The following is a 26,858-nucleotide window of genomic DNA, read 5'->3' as shown; positions in this document are numbered from 1 at the left end:
AAGCCTTTGGTTACAATAACTCACTTCTATCCTAATCTATCCGGATTTACGCTTCAATAACAGCACTTCCACATGCGCACGTAATTTCTACGGTTACTGCTGAACTGTAATATGGCACGAATTGCCGCAGTTTACATTTGTAACGTTTTCTCTAAAGAGCATGGTGCCATTTGAAGTCGAAATTTTGAAATGAAAGCAGAATATCCCCAAGCCACCGTGTTTTGACGCGAGCTTCAGTGAGTGTCTTTCATCGTCTAAACGATTTACAGTATGTCGTAAGAAACATGCGAGTAAAAAAATGCAAACGAGCCAGAAAAATATATGTGTATATAAGAATGCTTTGCAATATAAACGTGTGATCTTGATATGTTCCTATAAAAAAGATGGACATTTCAGTCACCGTAAGCAACAAGCTTTGACTGGAGGGGTTGATAACTGCCTATAGATCGGAGTAAGCTGTGCACAGCAAAACATGAAACATAACCCTAGCAATTAAACTAATGCCTTATCCCTATGCACTAAAACAGGCTGACAATAGGAGCAATCACTAGCATTTATTTACCTGGTCTAAGCTGTATCGGCAGCACAAATGACGACATTGCTCTCAGTTATTATCCAAGTGCTTTCACATGTACCCTCGGCAGTGCACCTTTACATAATGAATAGGGTCATGCCGCTAAAATTTTCCCTCACACAGAACCAGGTTCATGCCACACTAATGCTGCCTGCAAACGCTTGTATGTTAAAGAATAATGAGAGCACATTTAGGCGACCGTTTCACTGGTTAGCGCTGCAACAAAAACTTTCACTAATTAAAAAGTTCACCTCTGCTACCTTGCAGATCATACCTTGGCCCTCATCCAACATTGCAAGCAGCAGCGAAGCAGCTACTTCAAACTCCACGGCAGGTGTCTTCCTCTCGGACGGGAGAAAATGTCATAATGGCCCTGGACATCAAGGGGGCATTCGATAACGTCAGCCACGAAGCGATCCTTACGGGCCTAGACAACCTGGATTGCGGACGCAGAATCCACGGCTTCGTCAAAGCCTTCCTGTCCGATAGAACTGCCACCATCGGCATAGGAGACCTTCGATCGGAAAAAATTCGCACTCCAAACAAAGGAACACCCCAAGGGTCAGTTATCTCACCCCTACTCTTCAACATAGCTATGATAGGCCTAGCTCTAACACTAGAGAACATCGAAGGCATCAGGCATGCAATGTATGCTGACGATATAACAGTCTGGACAAACACGGGCTGTCTCAGAGAGAAGGAAGAAAGGCTACAGCAAGAGGCCTCTTGTGTAGAGCAATACCTCGCAGAAAGAGGACTCTCATGCTCGACCGAGAAATCGGAACTGCTGAGAGTCTGGAGAGGCAAGCAAAACCGGACCATCCCAACCAACGAGGACCTAAAACTCAACGTCTACATAGAAGGGACGCCCATACCCGAAAAGACAACAATAAGAATTTTGGGCATGTGGGTTCAATCCAACCAGCGCAGTACTCACACTTTTACCCTACTGAAAGCAACAACGCTACAAGTCGCACGCATGATCACCCGAATCACCAACAGGCGACATGGCATGCGTGAAGAAGACACACTAAAACTAGTCAGAAGCCTAGTAGTTAGTCGAATTACGTACAGCCTACCCTACCAGTGCCTCAACAAAAATGAAATACAACAAGCGGATGCCCTGCTACGCAAAGCGTATAAGACAGCGCTCCGACTACCACGCAACACGTCTACAGAAAAACTCATGGCCCTGGGATTACACACCTTTGAGGAGCTACGACAGGCGCAGCTTGAGTCGCAAAAACTCAGGCTGTTGCAAACAACGACAGGAAGAGCGCTCCTGCAGAGGCTCGGATACCGCGAGCAGATGCGAGAAATGACGAGGACGGCAACGATCCCCGACGAGCTTCGCAAGACCCTCAAGGTAGCGCCAATACCAAAAAACATGGATCCCAACCTCCATCGAGGCAGAAGAGAAGCGAGGGCCGAATTCATCGAGAAAACATACGCTCCTCAAGCCACGAGCGTGTATACAGACGCGTCTTGGAGAGGAGGAGATACCAAAATCGCTGTAGCGGCGGTGGTCGATTCGTCTTTACGCGAAATGACCAGCGCGTCTCTCCGAGGCTGCACAGCTGCAGAGTCCGAGGAAGTAGCCGTTGCTCTAGCGGTGGCGGAGGGCTATAGAACCGGGCGGTCACTAACAATACTTACGGACTCTCAAACAGCCTGCCGAAATTACATGAATGGCAGGATAGGTCGTCACGCGCTCCGTATACTCCTCGCAGCGAGTGACAGAATTAAAAACCGGGAAGAACAAAACGACAAGATCCGACACAAAATTGTGTGGGTACCGGGGCACACGGGGGTTGCAGGGAACCGAGAGGCCGACAGGATAGCTCGAGGATACATTACTTTCCGAGCTTCCGACGAGACCGCGGAACTCGCGCCAGCACCCAGGGAATACTCGGACATACTACAAAACTATAGAGGCAGAAGAATGCGATATCCCCCACCGCACAAATCTCTCAGCAGAGAGGAAGCTGTCACTTGGAGACAATTACAAACAGGCTCTTTCCCAAACCTACATATACTAAACAAAATGCACCCTACGATATACAAGGGCAAATGTCCCTGGTGCGACGAAAAACCTACACTATACCACATCACATGGGCCTGCCAAAACATACACGTGGTCCCCAAAATACAAAACCCGAGTGCGGAGCAGTGGGAGACTCTGCTGTCCAGCGACCGCTGTGAAGACCAACAAGGTCTGGTGCAGCGAGCTCAACGGGCGGCAGTGGCCAGCGGAGCCCTGGACTGAGGACAACCGACCACTGATTAGAGGCGGACGACTTCGACAGAGAAGGCTCCTGGGGGTAGAACCAAGACGTCTCTGAAGATGCCCCCAAACCGCAGGAAAAACCATTAGTGTAAATAAAGTTTTCCCTTCCCTTCCGCACGGCTTTGGATACTCCTATTTCTTTGAAGCAGTTCTTGGCACTTTCTTTATTCACCTGGCTGTGCGCATATCCAAAAAGTTGTTGCCCAACTGTTCGCAGCTGTTCATCAAATGTGTTTGCAACAATGAAGCCGAGGAGTTTATTGATATGGCTTTCTAAATTCTTTGTTTGAAAGACAAATGGCCAGTCTTGGGGGACCTCGCACACACTCTTGCGGTTATTTAAAGTGCTCGCTGCAATAGGTAGGTTTCTGACATCAGCTGCGATATGACTGCCTCATTTCGGACAACACGTATGGGCTGATGTTGCAGGTCCATTCTTTTGTTCCTGCATCTCAGCTGTCTCGCCACTAGGGAGATTACACTCCCTTGCTACACATCCATAGCTGTCCTTTTTCTTTCTCGCCATTTTAAGGGCTCTGATTCAACCGAAGACATGGCATCGGCGCTCCTGCAACTGGGTCTCTTTTTGCGCTTGAAGCAATTTTCTAGATTACATGTCGATGTTTCGAGTCTGGACGCTATAACTGTGTCATTGAGGGTATCTTGAAATGTGTTTGAACACCGGTCAACAATCTCAGCGGCAACGAACCTCAGAAGTTTTCGGCCTGGCTTGTTAGTAACTATAAGCACCTTTGTGCTTACTGCACGAACCCTTTCATTCAAACCCTTCTTCGTAGGCTTTATGCCCTCTTCACACGCTTTCAACAGTGGTGCCCGGAACAGATCCCATGGGACACATTTACCACTGGACAGCATACTTTTAGTGGACGGCTTGTCGGTATTCGGTGGAGTTGGTGCGGCTTCACTTGAGAGGTTAGGTACAAGTACGTCACAAAAATTTGAAGTAGCATTCTTCTGCTAACGAGGTTTCGAAATATCAAGCCATCTTCTACAATGTACTTGATGTGTTCAAGGGACTCCACACCACATTCTCGAAGTCTATTGGCAGTTCGTTGCCCAGCTTCTGTGCTTAATGTCGGTAGCCCCTCGCCTACCCTATTGGAAAAAAGGCAACGAAGGAAATATTGGAAACCAACACTGGAAACCTTGGTGGATTATGGTAATGGAAAATACATTGGAATGACTGGGCACGTTGGAATGACTGGGCACGTTGGAATGATTGGGCACATTGGAATGATTGGGTACATTGGAATGATTGGGTACATTGGAATGACTGGGAGATGTTGGGGCAGGGGCCATGCGGCAATGTTATGTCTGTCGCAATGAGACAGCAAATTTCAAAATAGATGAAGCTCCTACAGCCAGTTTTATTTTGTGTTCATGCTACCCTTGCTCTTCTTTAGCCACTTGTCAATGCAGCTGGGCCCCATGAAACAGCCTTGTTGATGTACCACCGATGCATGAGGGCTTGGGAAAACTGGGCGATGCACTCTGCAGAAAAGATTGAAATGAAGAATTAGGATCCACAAGTTTTTATTCTTGCCAGTATTAGAGTGCTAAAAAAGTAAACTCCGTATTGTGGCCACAGGAATAAAGTGAACCTAGATCAAGAACCACTGAAGCTATTCGCACTCAAAAAGAAAAATAATTTGAGGTTCTTATTCAATAAATAATATGCTCGTCATTAAGTACCATCATCAGCAGCATAACTAGCACCACTGCAAGACAAAGGCCTCTCCTATATCCCTAAACATAAGCCTGACGTGTGCCATAATGAGCAAAATAAAAAAAAGCCATCGTTTGTTGTCCTCTGAAGGCTTTTATTGGGGTATTAATGAGAGGGTCAATATAAAGGTAATATCAGAAGGGTGACTGCAGTAGCACAGCTGAGATGTCGCAGACGATACACTAAGAAAAGAGGCATACAATCCATTGATACATCAGTTGCAAAAAATAAAAACTGCAGCAAACAAAAGGTAAAACAAACCAGCGTCAATGCTCCAAGCGATATCACTTATTTCCATAATTTTGAGTGACCACATGCGATGAAAATGTGGTGAGGTAGCCAATTTATTCTTCAATGGGAACAGGAAAAATTTCTTGATTTAGTGGTGATGGCATCCTGGTCTGAAGCGGGGCAGCAACATTTAACAATAAGTTGTGGAAAAGTATTGTAGAGTATATGAAACACACCTAAACGAGCGATTTCCCCTTTTAAGCAGTGATCTCTGGTGGTAAAATGAGATGACTGATTACACATATGCTGTACCAAGTGTCGCTGTTGGATTAAAGGGAGTTGGTGGCGTAGCTTCAAACAGTTTGGTGCAAAATTGAAAGAGCTAGGGAATACTTCAGTTTGGAATCAATAAAATATTTCTGCATAAACTGCGCAGCACGGCAAGAGCAGACAGATCATGACATCTCCTGATAAACCCGAGTGCCCTTGTGGTGCCAGCAGCATGTATCGTGACATGCTCCAAGTATGTGGGGCTGCATCTGGTTAAGGTTTCTCCATACCATTAACCCTAGAGGTGGGAAAGGAGGTCAATACGTTGTGACAAAACAATGCAGACAAGACAAGGACAACGAAGGAATAAATACGATGGCATGAGTGCTGACTGTCGCCAATGTGTATTGGAAATCACGTCAAAATATATACACTGTGGCCTAAAAAAACAACGAACAAAGGGCACCTTGTGTCAACCACATTGCATGAGTTGAAAACAAAACAAAAACTGACAAAGAAGCATTTAAGAGCATGAACTCTTCCTTAGGAAGCGATAAAGAAGGTGTGCTAACACAGTGATTGCGGTTTTTTTTTAAATTTCAGCGGCCTCGATTATCTCACGCACAAACTTTTCTGTGTCTGTCAGGCAAAATGCAGAACATGAATTCCGGTTCACAGCGTTTAGGATCTGGCAAACAATTGCAATTGCGACAGTGAATCATCAAAGTTCTCCCGCAAGCTTTGTTCACATCGTCGTGGTGGTCTTTTAAACCTCTCAGTGACACACTTGCCTGCTTTCCCAGTGTAAACATAGCCGCATTTCAAGACGTTCGAACACACTATGTCTTCTTTGCAGTGCGCGAAGAGACTCTGATGGATAATCTCGGTTGACTACAGGTACTGAAACTTCATAGGTTTAGAAAAACAATATCAACGCCAACTCGACTGCCTATTTAACCGGTGCGACCAATTGTGGATGTAGGGAACAGGTACATACTGTAATGTGGAAACTCGCACAGTTAGCGTGGACGGGCACAGTTCTTGTCCCAGTGGTGCCGCTCAGCAGGCCAGCGTTCGCAAGCGCAAAACCCGAACTTCGTCGGCTTCGCCTATCTTCTTCCTCGCCTTCGTCGGCGCTAGCTGCTTGGGCATCGAACTCCAACTCTCTTCCTTACAATACCCCCGGGGTGAAGAGGCGCCATCCTGGCGGCCTAAGGGCACGAGACGATGGCTGGGTCGTAGTAGGGCTTCCGGCGGTCTAAGTGCACAATTTCACGACCGCGGCGGCGATGGTCAGACGAAGGCGTGATGGGCTCGACCAGATAATTAACTGGGGAGACCTGCTGAATAACGCGATAGGGGCCCTGGTATTTGCTCAGCAGTTTTGTAGACTGTCCGGGGCTGGAGGAGGGCACCCACAGCCAAACGAAGGATTCAGGCAGATATGACGGCGGCAGACCGGAAGAAGCGGCGCGGGCGCTTTTCTGACGGTGCTGATCGTGAGAAGTAAAGGAACGGGCGAGTTGACGGCATTCTTCGGCATGCGCAGCGGCTTCAGAGACGGTTGTAAAGTCGGACGAATCGGGGCGGTAAGGGAGTATGGTGTCCATGATGGAGGAAGGCTCGCGTCCGTAGAGAAGAAAATACGGGGAAAAACCAGTAGTGGCTTGCGTTGCAGAGTTGTAAGCGTATGTAACGAAAGGTAGAACGCGGTCCCAGTTGGAGTGATCGGTAGAAACGTACTTGGCCATCATGTCGCCGAGGGTCCGGTTAAAGCGTTCGGTCATGCCGTTCGTCTGTGGATGGTACGAAGCCGTCGTGCGATGAACGATATGACACTCCCGAAGAAGGGCTTCCACTACGCCGGACAAGAAGACGCGACCCCGATCGCTGAGCAATTCCTGAGGCGCACCGTGACGAAGAATGATATTCTGTAGTATGAAACCGGCTACGTCAGAGGCCGTCGCAGCTGGCAACGGGGCAGTTTCCGCATAGCGCGTGAGATGATCAATGGCGACGATGATCCAGCGGTTCCCGGCGGCAGTGCTGGGAAGAGGGCCATAAAGGTCGATTCCAACACGGTCGAATGGTCGGGCCGGACACGGTAACGGTTGCAGAGGAGCAGGTGAGTGCGGTGGCGGGTTTTTGCGGCGCTGACATTCCTGACAAGAGCGTATGTACTGGCGGACAAAACGGTACATACCCCGCCAATAATACCGAAGACGCAGGCGGGTAAAAGTTTTCAGCACACCGGCAGGAGCACATTGCGTGTCGTCGTGATAACTGGCACAAATGGCGGAGCGGAGATGCCTGGGGATCACGAGCAGCCATTTGCGACTGTCGGGGAGGTAATTCCGACGGTACAGCAGCTGGTCACGCACGACAAAGTGATGAGCTTGACGACGGAGCGCTCGAGAAGGGAGGCGGGCTGATCGGTTGTCTAAGAAATCCAGAAGAGAAGTAATCCAAGGATCCTTGCGCTGCTCAGAAGCCATATCAATAGTGTCAAGAGAAGGTGTCAGGCCGGAAATAGATGGCGGGTCAGGCTCAGAGGTCACAGGGGAGCGCGAGAGAGCGTCGGCGTCGGAGTGTTTACGACCGGAACGATAAATGACCCGAATGTCGTAATCTTGTAAACGCAGAGCCCAACGAGCGATGCGGCCAGATGGATCTTTGAGTGACGACAGCCAACAAAGGGCATGGTGATCGGTAATGACATCGAACGGGCGCCCATATAAGTAAGGACGAAATTTTGCGATCGCCCAAATAATCGCCAAACATTCTTTTTCTGTGACGGAATAGTTAGTCTCCGCTTTTGTGAGCGCACGGCTGGCGTAGGCAACGACGTACTCATTGAAGCCAGGTTTCCGCTGAGCTAGAACGGCACCGAGACCAATGCCGCTGGCGTCTGTGTGCAGTTCTGTAGGCGCGGAAGGGTCGAAATGGCGCAAGATCGGAGGAGAGGTGAGGAGCTGGCGCAGTGTTGCAAAAGCTTCGTCACATGCAGGGGACCAAGCCGACAGGTCGTGGCTACCAGCGAGAAGTTGCGTCAGCGGGGCGATAACGGCAGCAAAATTCTTGACGAACCGGCGAAAGTAAGAACAAAGGCCAAGAAAGCTTCTGAGTTCTTTCAGGGATGTGGGCTTCGGGAAATCAGCAACTGCACGGAGCTTGGCAGGGTCCGGGAGCTTGGCTGACTATCCTTGGACACGACGTGGCCTAGGATAGTCAGCTGTCAAGCGCCGAAGCGACACTTTTTCAAGTTCAGCTGCAGGCCAGCGTCACTGAGGCAGCGAAGAACACTCTCCAGGCGAAGAAAATGAGACGGAAAATTCTGGGAGAAGATGACAACATCGTCCAAGTAGCAGAGGCATGTCTGCCATTTAAGCCCACGGAGGATGTTGTCCATCATACGCTCAAAAGTGGCAGGCGCATTGCACAGACCGAAGGGCATCACATTAAATTCATACAGCCCATCAGGCTGATAAAAGCTGTTTTCGGGCGATCGACGTCGGCCATCGGCACCTGCCAGTACCCAGAGCGCAGATCCAACGAAGAAAAGTACTCCGCTCCCTGCAGGCAATCCAGCGCGTCATCTATACGAGGCAGTGGGTAGACGTCCTTCCGAGTAATTTTGTTTAGCCGGCGGTAGTCTACGCAGAATCGACTGGAGCCGTCCTTTTTCTTGACGAGCACGACTGGAGAAGCCCACGGGCTGTGAGAGGGCTGGAGCACGCCGCGGTTCAGCATGTCGGTCACCTGTTCATCAATGATGCGGCGCTCGGCGGAGGAGACGCGATAGGGGCGTTGGCGCAAAGGTCCATGGGTGCCAGTGTCGATATGGTGGCGAACCGCGGTTGCACCACCCAACGGTGCTTGAGGAGAGTCGAAGGATGTGCGGAACCGCTGCAGCAAAGCGATGAGCTGGGCGCGTTGGTGACGTGGTAGAGCGGCATCGACAGAATGGGAAAACATATCCGGGGAGGACGGGTCGGCGACGTCGGCGGGAGGGGTGAGGGCGTTGATGTCATGGGTGTCAGGGTCATCAAGGACAGGAGAAGCGTCGTCGAGATCGATGACATCAACTGTGCCAAGCGATTCTCCCCGATGTAAAGTGGTGGGGAAAGGCAACGGGTTCGCGACGTACAGAGCGCCACAACCACCAGAAAGGGTGAGCACGGCATGAGGGAGCAAAACAGACTTGCGGTGCGCACAAAGAGTAGAGGGTGAATAAAGAACAGTATCGTCAGAGAGGGCAGCACAGGTCAGCGGCACAAGAGCAGAAGAGAAAGCTGGCAAGTCGACGTCGTCAGCGGCGAGAATAGGCGCGGCGGTAACAGGGGAGGCGTCCACAAGAGCATCACACAGCGGCGACAAATCAATTTGAGCACGTGCACAGTCAATGATGGCGCGATGCGCGGACAGAAAGTCCCACCCGAGGATGATGTCATGAGAGGAGCGGGCGAGAGCGAAGAACTCAATGGTGTAGGAGAGACCTTGAATGACGAGGCGGGCAGTGCACGCTGCGAGAGTGCGAATGGGGTCAGCGCTGGCGGTCCGAAGCGAAAGGTCAGAAAGCGGCGTCATCACTTTTTTTAATTTGCGGCACAAGTTGCGGCTAATGATGGACACGGCAGCACCAGTGTCAATAAGCGCGTCAACAGGAAGACCTTCAACGATCACTTCAATAACGTTCATAGGAGCGGCGATAGGGCTTGAGACGGTCGTTGACGGCGCAGTTCTTGCCTCCGGAACTGCGGCGCCTAGTTTTCCGCTTGAAGTGGTGGGGACCGGCGGCGCATAGGAGAGGGCGAACGGCGTCGAGGAGACGGTGACCTATGGCTTCGGTTATAGGAGTCGGAGCGAGGCAGAGAGGGATTCGGAGGCGGCAGAGGAGAAGAGACAGGGACGGAGGGCAATGGAGCGTCGTACGTTGGCGAGCGCCCGTAGTCGTAAGGACCGGAGCCGCGCGTGCGGCACCAGCGGGCCACATGACCAGCGAGACCGCAGGCGTAGCATATCGGCCGGTTATCTGGGGTGCGCCACGGATGGATAGGGCGGGGACCGGTGCGAGTCAAAGGATGGTGAGTGCGTGGCAGCGCAGGGGCGAGCTGCTGCTGAGGGTACACGTTGACAGGTGGCGCATAAGTGGGAACAACCGGCTGAGGTCGTGGCCGGATGAGTGCTTCCGCATATGTCAGCGGTGCAGTGACGAGAGGGGGTGGATTAGTGGGCGGCAGGACCTCAGCTACCTGCTCCTGGATGACACGCTGAATTGAAGGCGACAGCGATGGCGAAGGGGCGAGTTGGGAGGTAACCAGCGATAATTGACGAGCCACCTCCTCCCGCGCAAACTGCTTGATGTGCTCAAGAAGTGTCGGCTGATCGTGGGCAGGACTGCCTGCTTCCAAGCTCGAAATGGTGGCGTCCGAGCAAGTGGTACGGCGGGTGACATGTCGCTGTTTGCGGAGCTCGTCGTAGCTCTGGCACAAAGACACGACGTCGGAGATGGTTTGGGGGTCTTTAGACACCAACATTTGAAACGCATCGTCCTCAATCCCTTTCAGAATGTGTCGGATTTTGTCAGCCTCGCTCATAGATGGATTGAGCCGCTTACACAAATCAACGACGTCCTCGATATAACTTGTGAAGTTCTCGCCGTTCTGTTGGGCACGACTGCGCAGCCGTTGTTCAGCGCGAAGTTTTCGGACAGCGGGGCGGCCGAAATCGTCAGTCAGGCTGCTTTTAAGAGCCGCCCAGGTAGTAAAATCCGCCTCGTGGTTGCGGAACCATAAGTTGGCGACGTCGATCAAGTAGAAGATGACGTTCGTCAGCTTAACGACGTCATCCTATTTGTTGTATGCGCTCACGCGTTCGTAGGAGGCGAGCCAATCTTCTACGTCAGTGTCATCAGTGCCGCTGAAGATCGCCGGGTCGCGCTGACGGACGGCACCAGAACAGAGGACAGGCTGGCCAAGTTGGACCGAGGTGTCGGACGTCGTGGTAGAGCCTTGTAGCCTGGGCATCGTGGCGTAGGTCCACGGGGAGAACAAGCAGCACCTCCACCAAGTGTAATGTGGAAACTCGCACAGTTAGCATGGACGGGCACAGTTCTTGTCCCAGTGGTGCCGCTCAGCAGGCCAGCGTTCGCAAGCGCAAAACCCGAACTTCGTCGGCTTCGCCTATCTTCTTCCTCGCCTTCGTCGGCGCTAGCTGCTGGGGCATCGAACTCCAACTCTCTTCCTTACAATACAAACTTCCTTTTGGGAGTTACAGTCTCGACGGGGGCACAAAAAGAATGTTTCAACTTCAGCTTAAAGCAATCGGCTAAAGACACTGACAAAGGTTCTGAATATCCAGTAAAGGACAAACGGCATATGAGCTGGGCAAAACTGGATGTCATGGCAATCAAACAGGATTTCATTAAGGAATTTTTGAAGCAAAGGTTAGTGACACCTCGTGACCAGCTTAGACTGAACCGAAGAAAATGGTGAAAGTAGCTTGGTTTCCCTTGGCTCGTAAGCCCAACAAGTGTAGCCACCCAAGATTAAGATCCAATAAATGTAATGACATATCCTCTATAATTTCAGTGGTGATTCAAAGTGGACCGAGGCTTTGACTGAACTCCTCTCTCACCTTAGACAATGCTTCGTCAGGATTGGAGATCCTGCAATAAGCCACGTAACAGCGGCGCTAATAGTTTTTTTTTGCAAAAACAAGCTATTCTGAAATGTAATAAAGGTGGACTGAAGGTATGAGCTTAAAAGTGCGACAAAATTATTCACCAAAACGCCTGAGACGTTTGGAATGTCACTGCTCCATTTAGGTTAATGAATTCTTCAACACATTATTGATCCTGATTGAGGGATGGCGTAATATAAATCCTTGATGTCAACATAGCACCCCATGAAACTGGTGCGAGAGTTATTGTGTAGAAACTGCGTCACTTTCTCTGCAGATCTTACACGAGAAGAGTCATCAATGCTCAGCAACTTAATTTTATGTCGCAAAGAGAAGGCGATTTGTTTCTGACAAGTTCCATTCTCTTAAACTACAACCATCAAGGAGCAGTCACCTTTATGGGTCTTTGCGGTAAAGAAGATAGCTAGACAATTTTTCTTACTGAAGTTGATGGCATTAGCCTGATGGTTAAACTCGAGATTGCTAATGTTTCTTGGCACTGGACTTTACTTTTAACAAATCAGATAGTAAGTGGCACTCAAATTCAGAATACACTGCATCTGTGGCCTTGGACTGAAAGGCGCCTTTCGATACGACCACAAAACCACCGTTTATCAGCAGTTGAAAGCAAGAGGGCCCACCCTCTTAAACACGACACAGTTCGGCCTGTGGGCAAGTTCCTAAAGAGGGTTCAAACCGTGCCACTGCATCAACACACCCCAAAACACACCTGTCACACTCAGGTCTGGGCGTAGAAAAGGCAACTCGTCAAACCTTGGCAAGCATCTTCACAATATTTCTCTTCGGAGGAACGGAAAATTTTGGTCCATAAGCACTTCAGGGACCAGACGAGGCAGCGACTCAAAGCTGAAGGTGTGCACCTTGTTGTCAAACTCTTGTGCCTGAAAACAAGCCAGGAAGTGGCTGGTTGACGGTGTAACGCACCGTTGACCAGGTGAAAGCCATCTGGAATGCCACTTTGCAGGCACTTTGCGCTCACTAGCCCGGAGCAGAGAAGCCAAGGCACGAGTGTCTGAAAACAAGGTGCACAATGTCGACGCTGAGTTGCTGCCTCGTCTGCTGCTTGAAGCATCTACAGGCCAAAATCTGTCATTGTTCCTTCGAAGAGGACTATTCTGGACCTGTTTGCCATACTTTGACGTCTTGCATTCCTGTGCCTAGACCTGAGCGTGACAGGTGTGTTTCAGGGGGCGTTGGTTGATGGGGTGTCGTGGTTTGAACCATGCCAGGAACTTGCCCGCAGGCTGAACTGTAACGGGTTTAAGACGGTGGGCCCTATCGCATTCAACTGCTGATAAAGTGTGGTCATGTCTAAAGGCGTCTTTCTGTCCAAGGCAACGGAGGCAGTTAATTCTGAGTTCAAGTGTCAAACGGCAGCTGATTTGTTAATAGCAATGTCGAGAGCCAAGAAACTATGTAATAATGTAAAGTTGAACCATCTGGCTAATGTATCAACTTCAGCAAGAAACTAGCAGAGGTGCCAATGAGAGGTCAAAAGACCACCGTTACGATGTGAACAAAGCTAGCAGGGGGAATCTGATGTTTCACTCTCGCGACTGCGACCGTTTGCCACATCCTGATTGCAGTGAGGCGGAATTCACGTGCTGCATTGTGCTAGACAGACACAGAAAAGTTTGTGCATGAGATGATCGAGGCCACTGAAATTGTAGAAAAAACGCAATCAATGTGTTAACACACCTTCTTTATCGCTCCCTAAGAAAGAGTTCATGCTCTTAAATGCTTCATATTCAACTTTCGTTTTGTTTTTGACAGATCCAAAGTGAATGTTACAAGGCGCCCTTTCTTCATTCTTTTTTTAGGCCACTACGTATATATTTTGATGTGCTTTCCAATAAACCTTCTTGAAAGTCAGCACTCGCACCGTCGCATTCCTTCCTCATCTTTCTCTTCTTTGCGCTGTTTTGACACGATGAATTACAAACAAGCCCATTCATCCGTCTTGCAAAAGTCAATACAGTCAGAGTAGCTGAGATAGTTGGGGCATCCTTCTGAATAATGCAGTCATAAAGTCAAGGTTGGGACATAAAGACAAAGACTGTTATTGAATGGCTAATATTAATGTACTTTAGTAATGTGCTTGGTTTGGTTTATGGGGGTTTAACATCCCAAAGTGACTCAGGATGAGGGACGCCTTATAATTTTGCATATTGATATGCTGGGCTTCATAAGACAAGAAGTACAATAGTTTTTTAAAGCCAGCCGTATAACAGGAAGCAATGAATCTACACTAATATCAAAGAATGAAGGCTCAAGCATGACAGTGTAGCTAAAAGGTTATAATGACAAACATGAAAAGCTTTGGAGAAATTCAAGTCGATGACACTTGCCTAAAATAAAGAATCTAAATTTGGGTGAAAATCTGTTGCGAATTCAAAAAGTTGGATTGCACATGAGTAAAGAGAATGGGAGCCGTGATGACTGGTTTAGAAATATTAGTTTGAATTATGGTGGCAAGTAATATGCGGACTCATTTCGTGCTCTAACAGTTCATGCAAAATGCACATCAATAAAATAGGAGAACAGTTTGGGGATCAGAACGGTTTCCAGCCTTAATTATTGACAGGTCAGCTTCAGGTTTTCAGGGATATAACCAAGAGGTTTGGATTGGCTAACAGTTATTGGTAAAATCTGTCTCCAGATATCCTCAGTAGTTTAAAGTATGTCAGAAGGCTTCTCACACAGCCCTCAGGTACTCGAAAGCTTGGGCTTATCAATGACTTTCGAGACATGATGAGAAGCAATGGTTAATGCAGTGAAATGGGTAACAAATAACTGATTTTTCTCAAGAAAGTGCCCACGGAATATGCTGTCAAACAAATTCCCAAGGATCCTTCAATTAAGCCCAAAATGACAGTTTATGGGTAGCGACTTTGTTATAACCATCACATACAAAAAAGAGACACCTGAAGCCCTCCTTATTCACTGAAAACAAGGGAGAATTATGAGACATCATTCCGGCACACAAAATCACACGGATGAAGAGAGTAGACTCCATGGACACCATATTTCAATTGAGGTTTATTCCACAACACAGGCTTTTTATGTGCAAAGGGGTACTAGTGATCCCTGGGGCTGAAAATTATTTCCGCGACTAGATAACAATTATTCAGGACGGCAAAAACCAAAACACAAAAAAACATAGGGTCAAAGGTATCTTGCCACTCACATTCAACACATCGGCACGCCTATGCATCACCTACCTGGCTGACCCAACAAACATATTTGCCTCCAGGTAATCCATTTCTTTTTCTGGAGCGCTGCAGAAGGGCTGCTGACGTAATTCTCTTTTTCAGCAGAGATACAAAAGGCTTTAAAAATTTCCCAGCCCTTTCAAGTGCTAAACTTGCACAAGGCATGTGTTTCTTTCAAAAACGCCTTGCATGCTCGCTTGTGCGAGCAAAGGCGAATGTGCTCAGCTAAATGACCTCTGCCACTTAATGAATCAGCTGTCCTGCGATGTTCAAGCAAGCGTTCATTGATGCAAGCCTCGTCTGTCTAACGTAATGTTTGCCACAGGCAAGCAGGATGCTGTACACCATTTCAACCTCATGTTTAACGAGGGGTTTGGTGTGCTTAGTTTTGTAGGCAGGCTTTTTCGTAACGTCATTTATCAGGTGGCACATGCATCCCAGCTTTCCCAAGCTGAAAATACGACATGTACATCGTTTGTCACTGGCCTTCTTGAGGCAGTGTGACACCTGATGGCAATAGGGCACAATGACAGGTCACTGTTGCGAATGTGCGTTGTCTTCCGGCTTGCGCTGCCCAGCACACTTCATATCTCGAACCTGGCTTTCTACCACTAAGGCTGCAATTTCTACTGTGAAAACTGCCTGCTCCAGTCTCCTTACTTGCGCATTGATGCTGTCACAGAGTCGTGACAGCGTCAATGCCGAAGTAAGGCGACTGGAGCAGGCAGGCAGAAAAAGAAATAGATTATCTCAACGCAAATGCGTGTTGGGTCAGCCAGGTAGGCAATGTTTAGTCACGCCAATGCATTCAACATGAGTGACAAGCTAACCTTACGCCTATGTTTTTGTTTTTGCAACCTTGAATAATTGTTACCTGGTCGAGGAAACACTTTTCAGCCACAGGGGTCACTAGTGCCACTTTGCATGTAAAAAGCTCATGTTGTGGAATCAACCTCAGTTGAAGTCTGGGGTCCATGGAGTCTACTCTCTTCGTTCATGTGTTTTTGTACACTGGAATGATGTCTGATAATTCTACCCAGAACCAATTAGCTCAGCTCTCCATGCTTAGCAAAAACAAGGCAGCAGTAATGAAACCAGTTCTCATGTGTGCACTTTTTCTTTTACATCTGCGACCTGCGATGAGTGGCATAAAAACACATATTTAAGTTAACACACATGCATCATAATGTTAATATTCGTAGTCAAATAGTATCACATAATGCAGCCAAAAACATGCAGACATTTCGCACTTCATGTACAGAATACAACGGTTAAAAGACGAGCAATATTGAATGTAAAACTTCAAATGGCCTGCAACCGGCCCATTCTGACAGCCAACTAATATTACTCATATAAACATGTAAACATATCAGGCCAGAGCTATCCAAACTGCTCCAAGCAGTAGCATTAAGGAAAATAGCAATGAAAGTAAGAGAACATTTCATGGTAACCACAAAAACAAAGCACAATGCAGTAACAACTTACAACACAGCTTTTGACTTCATCTGGTGGCCACAAAATCCATGCCATTGACTCGGACTGGAAGACAGATGTGCCACCTGCGGATACCAATTTCCCATTATCACTATGACAGGAGTACAAAAACAAGCATGCGAACTCGGTCCAACAGTGAATATCACATGAATGTAAAAAGATCAGGAAAAATATACTTGCCCAAGTATACGCCTCAATACAAAGGAAAACTATCCTGTTTAAAATGCATCAGTTCCCCTAGCACTAGTAAAGGAATCTTGCTATGAGCAAAACAAATCTGTGTTCGAAAGCGTAGATAAACATCGTAATAACTGAGACAATTATTGCGTCACTTCTTTTCCTCAGAAACCAATTTTCAAGCAAAGCAGAGTGATCGAAATGCAAGATCTTATACTCTGGGTAGCCAGAAATGCTATCGGCATCATAAAAAAAAGGTGTTCACATACTGATTTAAAAATTAAATCCTGACGGCCGGAAATTAACTTTCGATGGCAACTACAACCTGATACAGTGCTTTCTTTATAGTGGGGTTTGAATTCAGATGCGGAAAATGGGCACTGATCATATTGGAGGGTTCCGGATTAATTTAGACCACCTAGAATTTCTTAACGTGAGCTGACATCGCACAGCACAGGGGCATTCTTTTTTTCATTTCACCTAAATCGAAATGCGGCTACTGCCATCAGGATCGACCCCACGACCTAAGGTTCAACAGTCTAGGGCCAAGCAAAAACCGCGGCGAATAAAGTGTTTCAATCCCCCTCAAAGTGCTAACGCTATCTTGAAAGACAATCATACATTTTACGCACAGCCAAAGTGCCGGTCCTTGAAACGTGCGCGGTGGTGTGAACAAGCATGGGCAGAAACGCGCAGAACGAGGCATATACGAGGAGCAATCTGTGCTCAACAAGAAACAAAACGCGCAAACATGCGCATACCAAAATCATGCAAAGCTAGCGCACGCACGGTCGCATCCCCTTTGCCAAAACAAGTACCGACAGCGACAATTCTTGGCAGAGCAAGTCACCGCGGCGAGAAAAAAAGCGCCTTAAACGCTTTTTATAGCATTGAACACGAATACTGCAGCAGTACGACAGGTCACCGTTCCAGCATTATATGCTTCGGATAATGCACGAGTACTGCTTACCTTTTCAGATGATTGCGTAGTCGTGCAGAACGCTGTTCGCCTTCGTGTCACGGGCACTACACCAACCAGTGAGAGTTCAGCACGAGTGCTACGTAGCCGGCACACTCTACCACGTAGTCACACCGAAAAAAATATTCCAGGCATTATTTGGAACATTTCCACCGCGACACTGCCCGCGCGTCTTTGTGCCTGGACGCCCATCCTGGACTACACAAAGAAGCGCACAGACTGAAAAGTTAGAGACCAGAAAAATGACCCTTTCCCTCGAATACTCTACGTCGACAGCACTGCGCGATTGTGCACCCTTGTGCAAGAAGAAACACACGCAAACCACAACACAGTTCACGACGGCTCACAATCCAAGTAGCGAATTGTAGCAAGCGCCGAAGCGCGACGCACGCGACGCAGCACTCGAACCGCCATGAGGGTTATACAGAAAAACAGCTACCGGCAGCCACCTGGCGGTGACAACCAGTTTCTGTTTCGGTTTCGTTGTGAAAAAGCTTGTATCCTACTTTTTATTTTATTTTTGGTATTTTTATTGGGTATTCAGCCGTATCGGCATCCACAGAAATTGCAGCGATTGCGACCAATTACCACTGGTAGAAACGCGTGAATTAACGACCTGTTGCTTGCGCTGCGGTTGAAAAATGCATGAGTTCTCACGGCAGTATCGCTTGCTGCTTTGCTCATTCACGAAATTACATGCCGATTTCTGTTTGTATGGGGAAGTGTTTTTTTATATTGATGGGAGATCAGCAAGGCTAACAAAGTACCCAACGTAGCAGTCGTAGAGAGTAGGTTATCGTAAAAACATGGTGACGCTGTTTGATCGGCAGCACGACGTGCGAGGCGGCAGCGTTGAAACGCGCGTCGAGAGAACAACCTACATGGTATATGCTTTCTTGAGACTACAGTGAAGGTGTGCATTTTCTATAGTGGAGTTCTCTCATCCAACGTGAAAACCAAATCAATTCTTAGTATGAAATATGCTGTGTAATTTAGATCCTCATATTGTGTTTATATATATCTGCATTTCTGTTTTGAAAAACAGTGTTGTACTGGTAATTGTGTACCAAGGTGCATGTATAAGAGTGCTGTAATCAGCCTTGTCGAAATATTCTGTGTATATATTTGTATTCGTAACCCTTCTACAAAAGAATTCGCTCTGTGGCCAGCTATGTGGTTTAAAATTTGTTACTTGAAATGCACGCTCAATAAAATTTTCTGAATGAAATTGAGTGTTCGGATTCAGGCATGCAGGGCTCTGCAAACCTGCAATTTATTATTTTGTGAACAATGAAGTTAAACTTTTTCTCAAATATTTTGCTAATGATAATCTAAGCCCAAGTATATAAGTCGTTACTTTTTTAAAAAAATTTGTGAAATTGTCAAGTCAACAAATGCACGTGTAAAAAAGAGAAATTTGTCTTGCAGTTTTTATTCTAACAGCATAAAGTGCCAAGTGTACGTTTGATGGATTTGACCCACTGATATTGTTAGTGCATTGATGAGTTTCATTTTGTCAACCATATAGGCACATGCATGCAGTATCTGCTGCCCAGCATCGGCCATTCAAATGCAGCCATGGTTTGTGCCATGCCAAACAAGTAGGTACAGTCGCGGGTAAAACAGATTAGCACACATGACGGAACACCAGAGCGCCGGAATGACAACGCCTGGCACTGCGGGTGGCGGAGAGGCTGATAACGAGATTGCCGGGCCGTTCCCATTCTACAGTGTTAAGGGGGCCTGCCACGGACAGTAAAATTACTACGGACTGCAACGGACAGCAAATTAGCGGACTGCCACGGGCAGCAAAATTACTGACTAAAAACAGCGCTATCATCTATTGTTCCCGCGAGTTCCCTTTGACAAACCCTCGCGAACATAAAAATATGGTAATAAAAAGAAGCCATCTTTGCTCATGATAACCGAGCCAAAATAAAGTCCGCAAGCACAGTCACGTAGGGTCGGCACTTCAACGCTCGGGCGGTGCACGCGCTTGATAAAGCTTACTTCCTGCCGTCCCCCCCTAGGCTGAAAACATGGAAACAGCCCGTTAGGCAGTTCTGCGTACCGCAGCGCCGCGTGGTGAGATATACGAATTCTGATCGCCAGTGATCTGTGCTAATATTTTTTGCTCGCGACTGTACACATCCATAGGCTCCCACCGTGGTTTCCACATAGTCCAGTGTTGCCTGCCAGGCCCATCGAGATAATCACGATGGATACCACCAAGCCCATCCCGTCCCATCGTGTTCACTGAAGTGTCCAGCGTGGTTTCCATTCAGCCCAATATTGTTTACTGAAAGTGCCAGTGCAGCCACCGCAATTTCCACTCAATCCAGGGTGGCCCAACGTCGCCATTAGTGCATCCAGCATCCCTCCCATTCGTTCCAACAGCACCCAACGTGGAAACCAACACTTCCAATCGGCCCACCGTTTTCTCCAACGTGGAAACCAACACTTCCATTCGGCCCACCGTTTTCTCCAACGTGACTTTTGCTGGAATTTTCAACAGGGATGCAACACCAAATCCATAGTGCCAATCTGCAGACAAAAATAAAACTATATCTAACAATGCGTCTTTTTGTACTGCAACAGGAAGCTTCCTGCATGTAGGGTTGGCACATGGCTGAGCAGATTGCCCAGATTGACGCCTTTCATACGTCTGTCATTGCTCAAAATGTTAAAATACTACATTGTAGGTTCATATAAGGACTGGAGAGCTTTAAAAACAAAACCAAAATAGTCTTGCCATTGGGACAGAATGAGCATAGTTCCTCCAAACTAAAGAATACCATCGTTCCGCGACATTACTACAGGCATTTTTGTCTTATACAACAGGCCGTGAATTACTACTTGACCGGCTTGTAAGACAGTTTCCTGGCTTGGGATGGTGTTTTTCAAAATACTTTGATCTTCTGGAGTATACAGCTCTATCAAAAATGACTGGGCATCAAACAAGGGATCAGTGCTTATGCCAGTACGTTTGTAAGCTTGAGAGAGCTGATAACGCTGAGACAATGCAAACGTCAAGTTCTTAAAATTTTCATAGCTTCTTGCACACTTCTGAAAATAGCCGTGCTTGCTCTTGCAACGCGGTGTCCACAGTCTTACGAGAGGTCCAAAATAGAGCGTCAAATACGGGTAATGTAATAGATAGTAGTTTTTTGGTTTCATAGGCACGTCTTAGAAATGAGTTTCTTTTCCAGTAATTTAATCTTAAATGAGGACATGATGCCCCGTTATCATTGCATTGCTAAGTGCTGGCGCTTTGACAGGCTGAACGTTTTCAGAAAGAAGAAAAAAAAGACACCTCGTTGTCTGTACACTGAACTTTTACAAGGAGAAACAATGAAATAAATCATAGCATGTTCCAGTTTTGCAAAGCATGCTCTTCGAGTTTTGCTTTCAGGTGAAATTCGGATGAACGGTTACTCACATCACTGTGCTTGAAGGGGAAAAGGGAGATACGGTGGTCGAGGTCTTCAATCAACTTGCATACTTTAACAAAATGGCAGATGTATAAGGAAAGTTCCAATGAAACGCCGCCTTTAAATCATGGTGGGAACCCAAAGCACAACCATGAAAATGCTACAGTTTATTTATTTATTTATTTATTTATTCATTCAATAAACCCCTAAAGGCCCTCAATCGAGGGTATTACATAGGGGGGAGTAATGACACACAACGCAAAATAAGAATGAGCAAGCACCAAGGTGCAAAACATAAATACAAAAAGCACGTGTAGAAAACAAAACAAGAAACAAACAAAAACCTGTAGTATACATTGTAATTTACACGAAAAAAGAACAGATAGCGTTTTAGAGGCAATAACAATCGCAGGAACAAAACAAAAGAATAAAACAGCTCAATGCAGCAAGTGGTACAATCAATTACTAAAGCTAAACAGACATTTGGGTTAGAAGGTCGTGAAACTTGTTAAGATCCCTTTCTGAAGCGATGTGTGATGGTAGATTATTCCAGTCGACTATAGTACGTGGTACGAAAGAGTTAGCAAAAGAAGAAGTGTGGCATGATATGCGTTTAAATTTCAGCGGGTGGTGGCGACGTGGAAAAAAAGATTCAGGTGATTGAAAAAAATCGTTATGGAGCAGAACATGATGGTAAAGTTTATGGAAAAGGGTCAAGCGTGATAGTTTGCGGCGATGTGATAACGTATCAAGTTCGGCGCGAGCCTTTAGTGCGGTGACGCTAGTATGACGAGAATAATAAGAAAAGATGAATCTAACGGCACGGTTTTGCAAAGATTCCAAGTCATCGATAAGGTATGCTTGATCCGGGTCCCAGATGGCCGACGCATATTCGATTTTAGGCCGTATTAAGGTAACGTATGCTAGTTTTTTTAGGTGAAAAGGCGCTTGTTTAAGGTTACGTTTTAGAAGACCCAGAGAGCGGTTAGCAGCTGCAAGAATATGGCTAATATGGTAATTCCATGTTAAATTGGACTGAAGGTGTAGTCCCAAATACTTGTAGGAAGTAGAAAGTTCAACCGGGTTATTAAGGAGAGTGTAAGATGTCGGGATGCGGCAAGACTTGCGAGTGAAAGAGACAAGTTTAGTTTTAGAGGAATTAAAGGTCATTAGCCAAGAAGAACACCAGTTACTAATGGAATCTAAATCAGTGTGCAAAGATTGGCGGTCAGAGTCGTTAGAAATGCTACGGTATATAACACAGTCATCAGCGAATAATCTGATTTTGGATGATACGCAGGCTGGTAAGTCATTTAAGAAGATTAGAAAAAGTAAAGGTCCCAAAACGCTTCCCTGGGGAACACCGGACGAAACGGGTGAGGAGGACGAAAGATGATTATTGACAGAAATGAACTGAGATCGACATGCAAGAAAAGCTTTAACCCAGGCAATAACATCGGAATGAATGTTCAAGTGGGTTAGTTTGAGCAAAAGTCTGTGATGGGGGACCCGGTCAAATGCCTTAGAGAAGTCAAGGAATAGCGCATCGACTTGTTTGCCTGCATCCACTGATGAAAAGAGGTCGTGAGTAAAGCCGTAAAGTTGAGTGTCACATGAAAAACCCCTTCGAAATCCATGCTGGTATTTGAATATGATGTTGTGGTGCTCAAGATAGCTGATAATATTAGTGTAAACAACATGTTCCATTAGCTTAGATATGGAGCTAGTTAAGGATATTGGACGATAGTTGAGGGGATTAGAGTGGTCACCAGATTTGAATATGGGTATTACTTTAGCTACGCGCCAATCGCTAGGAATCGATCCAGATGATAATGACTGAGAAAAGAGTGATGACAATACTGGATAAATGCTCTCAGAAATGTTTTTCAGAATCTTGTTGTTAAAGCCCAGCGGATCAGAGGTAGAAGTTAGTTTAACATTATTCAGGAGGGTTTTAATTCCTTCGTCATTAATAACTATTTGGGGCATAGAAACCTCAAGAAATCGATCTAGGCTGGGAGCTGTAGCGATGTCTTCTAAAGTAAATACGGATGAGAATGCTGAAAGAAACATCTGAGCACATTCGGATGCAGGAATTGGAGTGTTGTTCGAGTCAGTAAGGATAATGTCATCAGAGCTGCGGGGATTAATAACGCGCCAGAATCTTCGTGGGTTATTGGTGAGGATTGTTGGCAAAATATTGCTGAAGAATTCCCTGCGGGTTTTTTTTAGTAATACTTGGTATTATTTATTGCTTTGCTTATACCTTTCAAGAGAATGAGTAGTTCGATGCGCTTTGGCTTGCCTGTACATACGTTTTTTCTTGTTATTAGCTCTACGAAGCCTGAGATCAAACCAGGGTACACTTTGGTAGCACTTTATCGATATAAGAGGAATGCACTCATTGATGAGGTTAGTAAGTGTAGTTTTGAGCAACATCCAGTTCTCCTCAACAGAATGAGAGGACCAATCAGAAAGGTATTGCACTGAGAAGGAGGTTAATTCGGAGTTCATTTTGTGAAAGTTAGCCCTGTTGTAGCATCTTATCTTTTTTGGAACAGTTTTCCTTTCGCTGAACAGATAGCTGATGTGCCCGGTGATAATGTCGTGATCGGAAAGGCCTTCATGATGAATGACATCTGAACAAATATTTGGGTCACTGGCTAAGAAGTGGTCCAAAATGTTTAAAGAATGCACCGATGACCGAGTAGGTTAAGAGATAATTTGAGATAACGAAAAGTCGAGACACGTCTGTATGAAGGCATGGGCTTCTTTGTCACTAGGAGGGGCAGACAACATATCCCACCTGATGTTAGGAAAATTAGTCACCGAGTATGAGCAAAATAGAATTCGGGACACGCGCACACACTTCACCTAATAGGCGCTGCAATTCCTCAGCAAAACCGTCACACATGTCAGGAGGACGGTAAAACACTCCAATTATAAGGTTAGCAATGCCGCATTTCAAAAAAACAAACACACATTCAATGAAAGAGGTGACTATTACAGGTATAGCTACAATTTCCTTCTTAATTGCAATGAGGACACCGCCCCCTCTCCGGAACTTCCTATCGCAACGAAAAATATTAAAGCAGGATTCAGTCAGCAGAACACTACTGTCTGGGATAGCATCGTGCAACCATGTTTCCGTTAAGGCAACAATCGTGGCAGAATCAGAGTCAATGAAGGAAGAAAGAACAGCGGCTTTAGGAACAACGCTTCTGATGTTAGTGTAAAGAAAAGAAGTGAACTTAACTGAACGCTCGGAACATGGTGGAAACGAAGATGAAGGACCGCTTAAACGACTTCATGTACTAGTGGAACGGGAGATGCGAACTGCACAGCTGGTGTTGTGATCCCACTGATATACATCTTTATTGATGTGAAGTTTGTCAAACACAAGCTTAGTTTTGTCCCCCTCTTTCTTTACTTCTTTACAAAAATTCAGCAAGTTCCTGCGCTTTTCGCGAACGGCAGCAGAATAATCACGAGAAACACTAAAGCCCGAATCTTTTAACTTGTGCCCATTGCTGAGAACGTTTTCAATTTCTTTACTGCTGTTAAATTTAGCGATGATGGGCCGCGTCTTATCTGAGGAATGACGCCCTAGGCGATGAGCACGCTGAATTGAACCAACAGTGATTTCGAGTTCGCGACTGCAGAAATCAGTAACGTTATTGTCGCGATAACAGTTGGTTTTCAAATAACTAACCTGTGAAAACATTGGGCGCTGAAGCGGATGCACAAAAGTGGTGTCGTGGCCCAAGGTGTCCGCGGGAAGACTGCGCTTATGAAGAGGGTGGTCTGCTGATACCGTCGCCAGTTGCCTGACGACAAGCCAGGACAAGTCCAAAATTGGCGGTGGGTTGGCAGGTAGGTGGCCGGTTGAAAAGCTGCAATTGCTTGATGACGCTTCAGTGCAGGATGTGATGTCGGAGTGCCAACCGTCGAAGCACAAATCGCCCGGAACGGGCAGCGGGACGGACAGCAGCTGGTGCAGCAACAGCAGCAGGAACATCTGTGAAAACATTGGGCGTTGAAGCGGATGCACAAAAGTGGTGTCGTTGCCATTAAACAAAGAGTTAAACTTCACCCCCTTTTCTATTCTCAATGAGTTGTGGAGACGAATCGTAGACACAAGTGGTCGTCGGGTCTCCACAAATATATTTGGCTGGACGCGCTCAGCCAGGCGGGAACGGAAGAGTGTGCCGCCGGCCTTCCAGTTAAGCAGCGGCGAAATCCAGTCTACGCGTGCTTGCAGGCGTGCTGGGCCTCTTGTCGTCTTCCGCCACCAGACCACGATGGCGCGCTATAGGGACCTCCCCCCCCCTCTCTCTAGCGATGAAGCCATCAGCGAGGTGGAGGTGTGAATGGCGAAAAGCGGATGGTCTTGGCGCAAATCGTACGCGACGGGGACTGGCACGGTCGGGAGGGCATGCAGAGGCAGAGTTTGCGATGACGTCGGTGTCAAGGTGAGCAGGTTTAAGGCGGTCGACTGAGATTGTGTCCTCTCGGCCGTTGATGAGCAGTAGAAAGTGCTTAGGAGCACGCCTGAGCACTTGGTACGGACCATCGTATGGCGGCCGTAAGAGCGGGCGTACGGCGTCGTGGCGAGCAAAGACGTGAGTGCACCGATGAAGGTCGCGGGGAACATGGACACGACTAAAATACTGCCGCTAACGTGGGGGAACGACAGTGCTCATAGCGCTACATAGACGATAGGCGGAATCCGAGACGTTAGCAGGCGTGGGTGGTGAGGGCTCGAAGAATTCGCCAGGGAGACGGAGAGTAGTGCCAAACGTTAGCTCTGCTGCACGGGTAGAAGAGTCACTGCGAAGTGCTGTGCGGAGACCAAGCAGGACGAAAGGTAGGCGCTCAATCCATGTCGAAGAAAAAGCGGACGCCATAAGCTAAGCTTTCAACTGCCGGTGGAAACGCTCAATGACACCGTCTGAAATTGGGTGGTAGTAGGTCGTTTCTATGTCATTGACGCCGAGTAGCCGAGATAGGTTGGAGAATAAGGTGGAGTCAAATTGACGACCACAATCAGTCGTAATGGTGCAAGGGACACCGTAGCGGCTGACCCAGAGTGTGATCAGTGCTCTTGCGATCGACTCCGTCGTTATGTCCAGAGGGGGCATCGCTTCTGGCCATCTCGTGAACCTGCCAATGCTGGTTAGCAGGTAGCGGTGGTTCCCGCAGGGAGGAAGGGGACCGACAATATCGACGTGCAGGTGGCTGAAGCGGGCGTACGGAGACGGGAACGTGCCAATCGGAGTCCCAGTGTGTCGATGCACTTTGCTTTGCTGACAGCGCAGGCACGTGCTCGACCAGCGACGAACGTCGAGATTAATGCGAGGCCAGACATAACGAGCCATGACAAGGCGCTGTGTTCCGCAGACGCCAGGATGGGCCAAAGAATCTAGGGCATGAAAGACGGTTCGTCGGTATTGTGGAGGCACGTAGGGGCGACGGCGACCAGTTGACGTATCACAAACGAGGAGAACGGCGCAGTCAGGGAGCAAGCGTCTATTTTCCGTCGCATTGACTTCAGCTCGAAAAAGAGCGTCGGCAACTATGTTGGACTTGCCGCTGACGTGACGAATGTCGCAGGTAAACTCGGAAATGTAGGCGAGCTGCATAATTTTGCGAGGAGCGAAGGAGGTACTGCTGGATGCGAGCGCCGACGTTAGAGGTTTGTGGTCAGTGAAGATATGAAAGGTGCGTCCCTCGAGAAAATGACGGAAGTGCTTC

The 26,858-nt window shown here is 47.3% G+C and overlaps 1 long non-coding RNA gene across 1 annotated transcript in view; it reads right to left on the bottom strand.

The window, feature by feature from the left end:
* Positions 1–16,611, bottom strand: part of LOC149355777 (uncharacterized) — a 104,003-nt gene extending 87,392 nt beyond the window's left edge. Inside the window, exon 1 of the long non-coding RNA XR_016289753.1 lies at positions 16,509–16,611. This is a non-coding gene — a long non-coding RNA (uncharacterized LOC149355777). The remainder of the gene's footprint in view (positions 1–16,508) is intronic.
* Between the last annotated feature and the right edge of the window lie 10,247 nt (positions 16,612–26,858).

Source organism: Amblyomma mixtum, chromosome 3, assembly GCF_055824585.1.
Source record: "Amblyomma mixtum isolate Tamu chromosome 3, ASM5582458v1, whole genome shotgun sequence".
Classification (NCBI taxonomy): domain Eukaryota; kingdom Metazoa; phylum Arthropoda; class Arachnida; order Ixodida; family Ixodidae; genus Amblyomma; species Amblyomma mixtum.
Note: the sequence above shows the minus strand (reverse complement) of the source record. Positions and strands in the feature narration are given on the sequence as shown.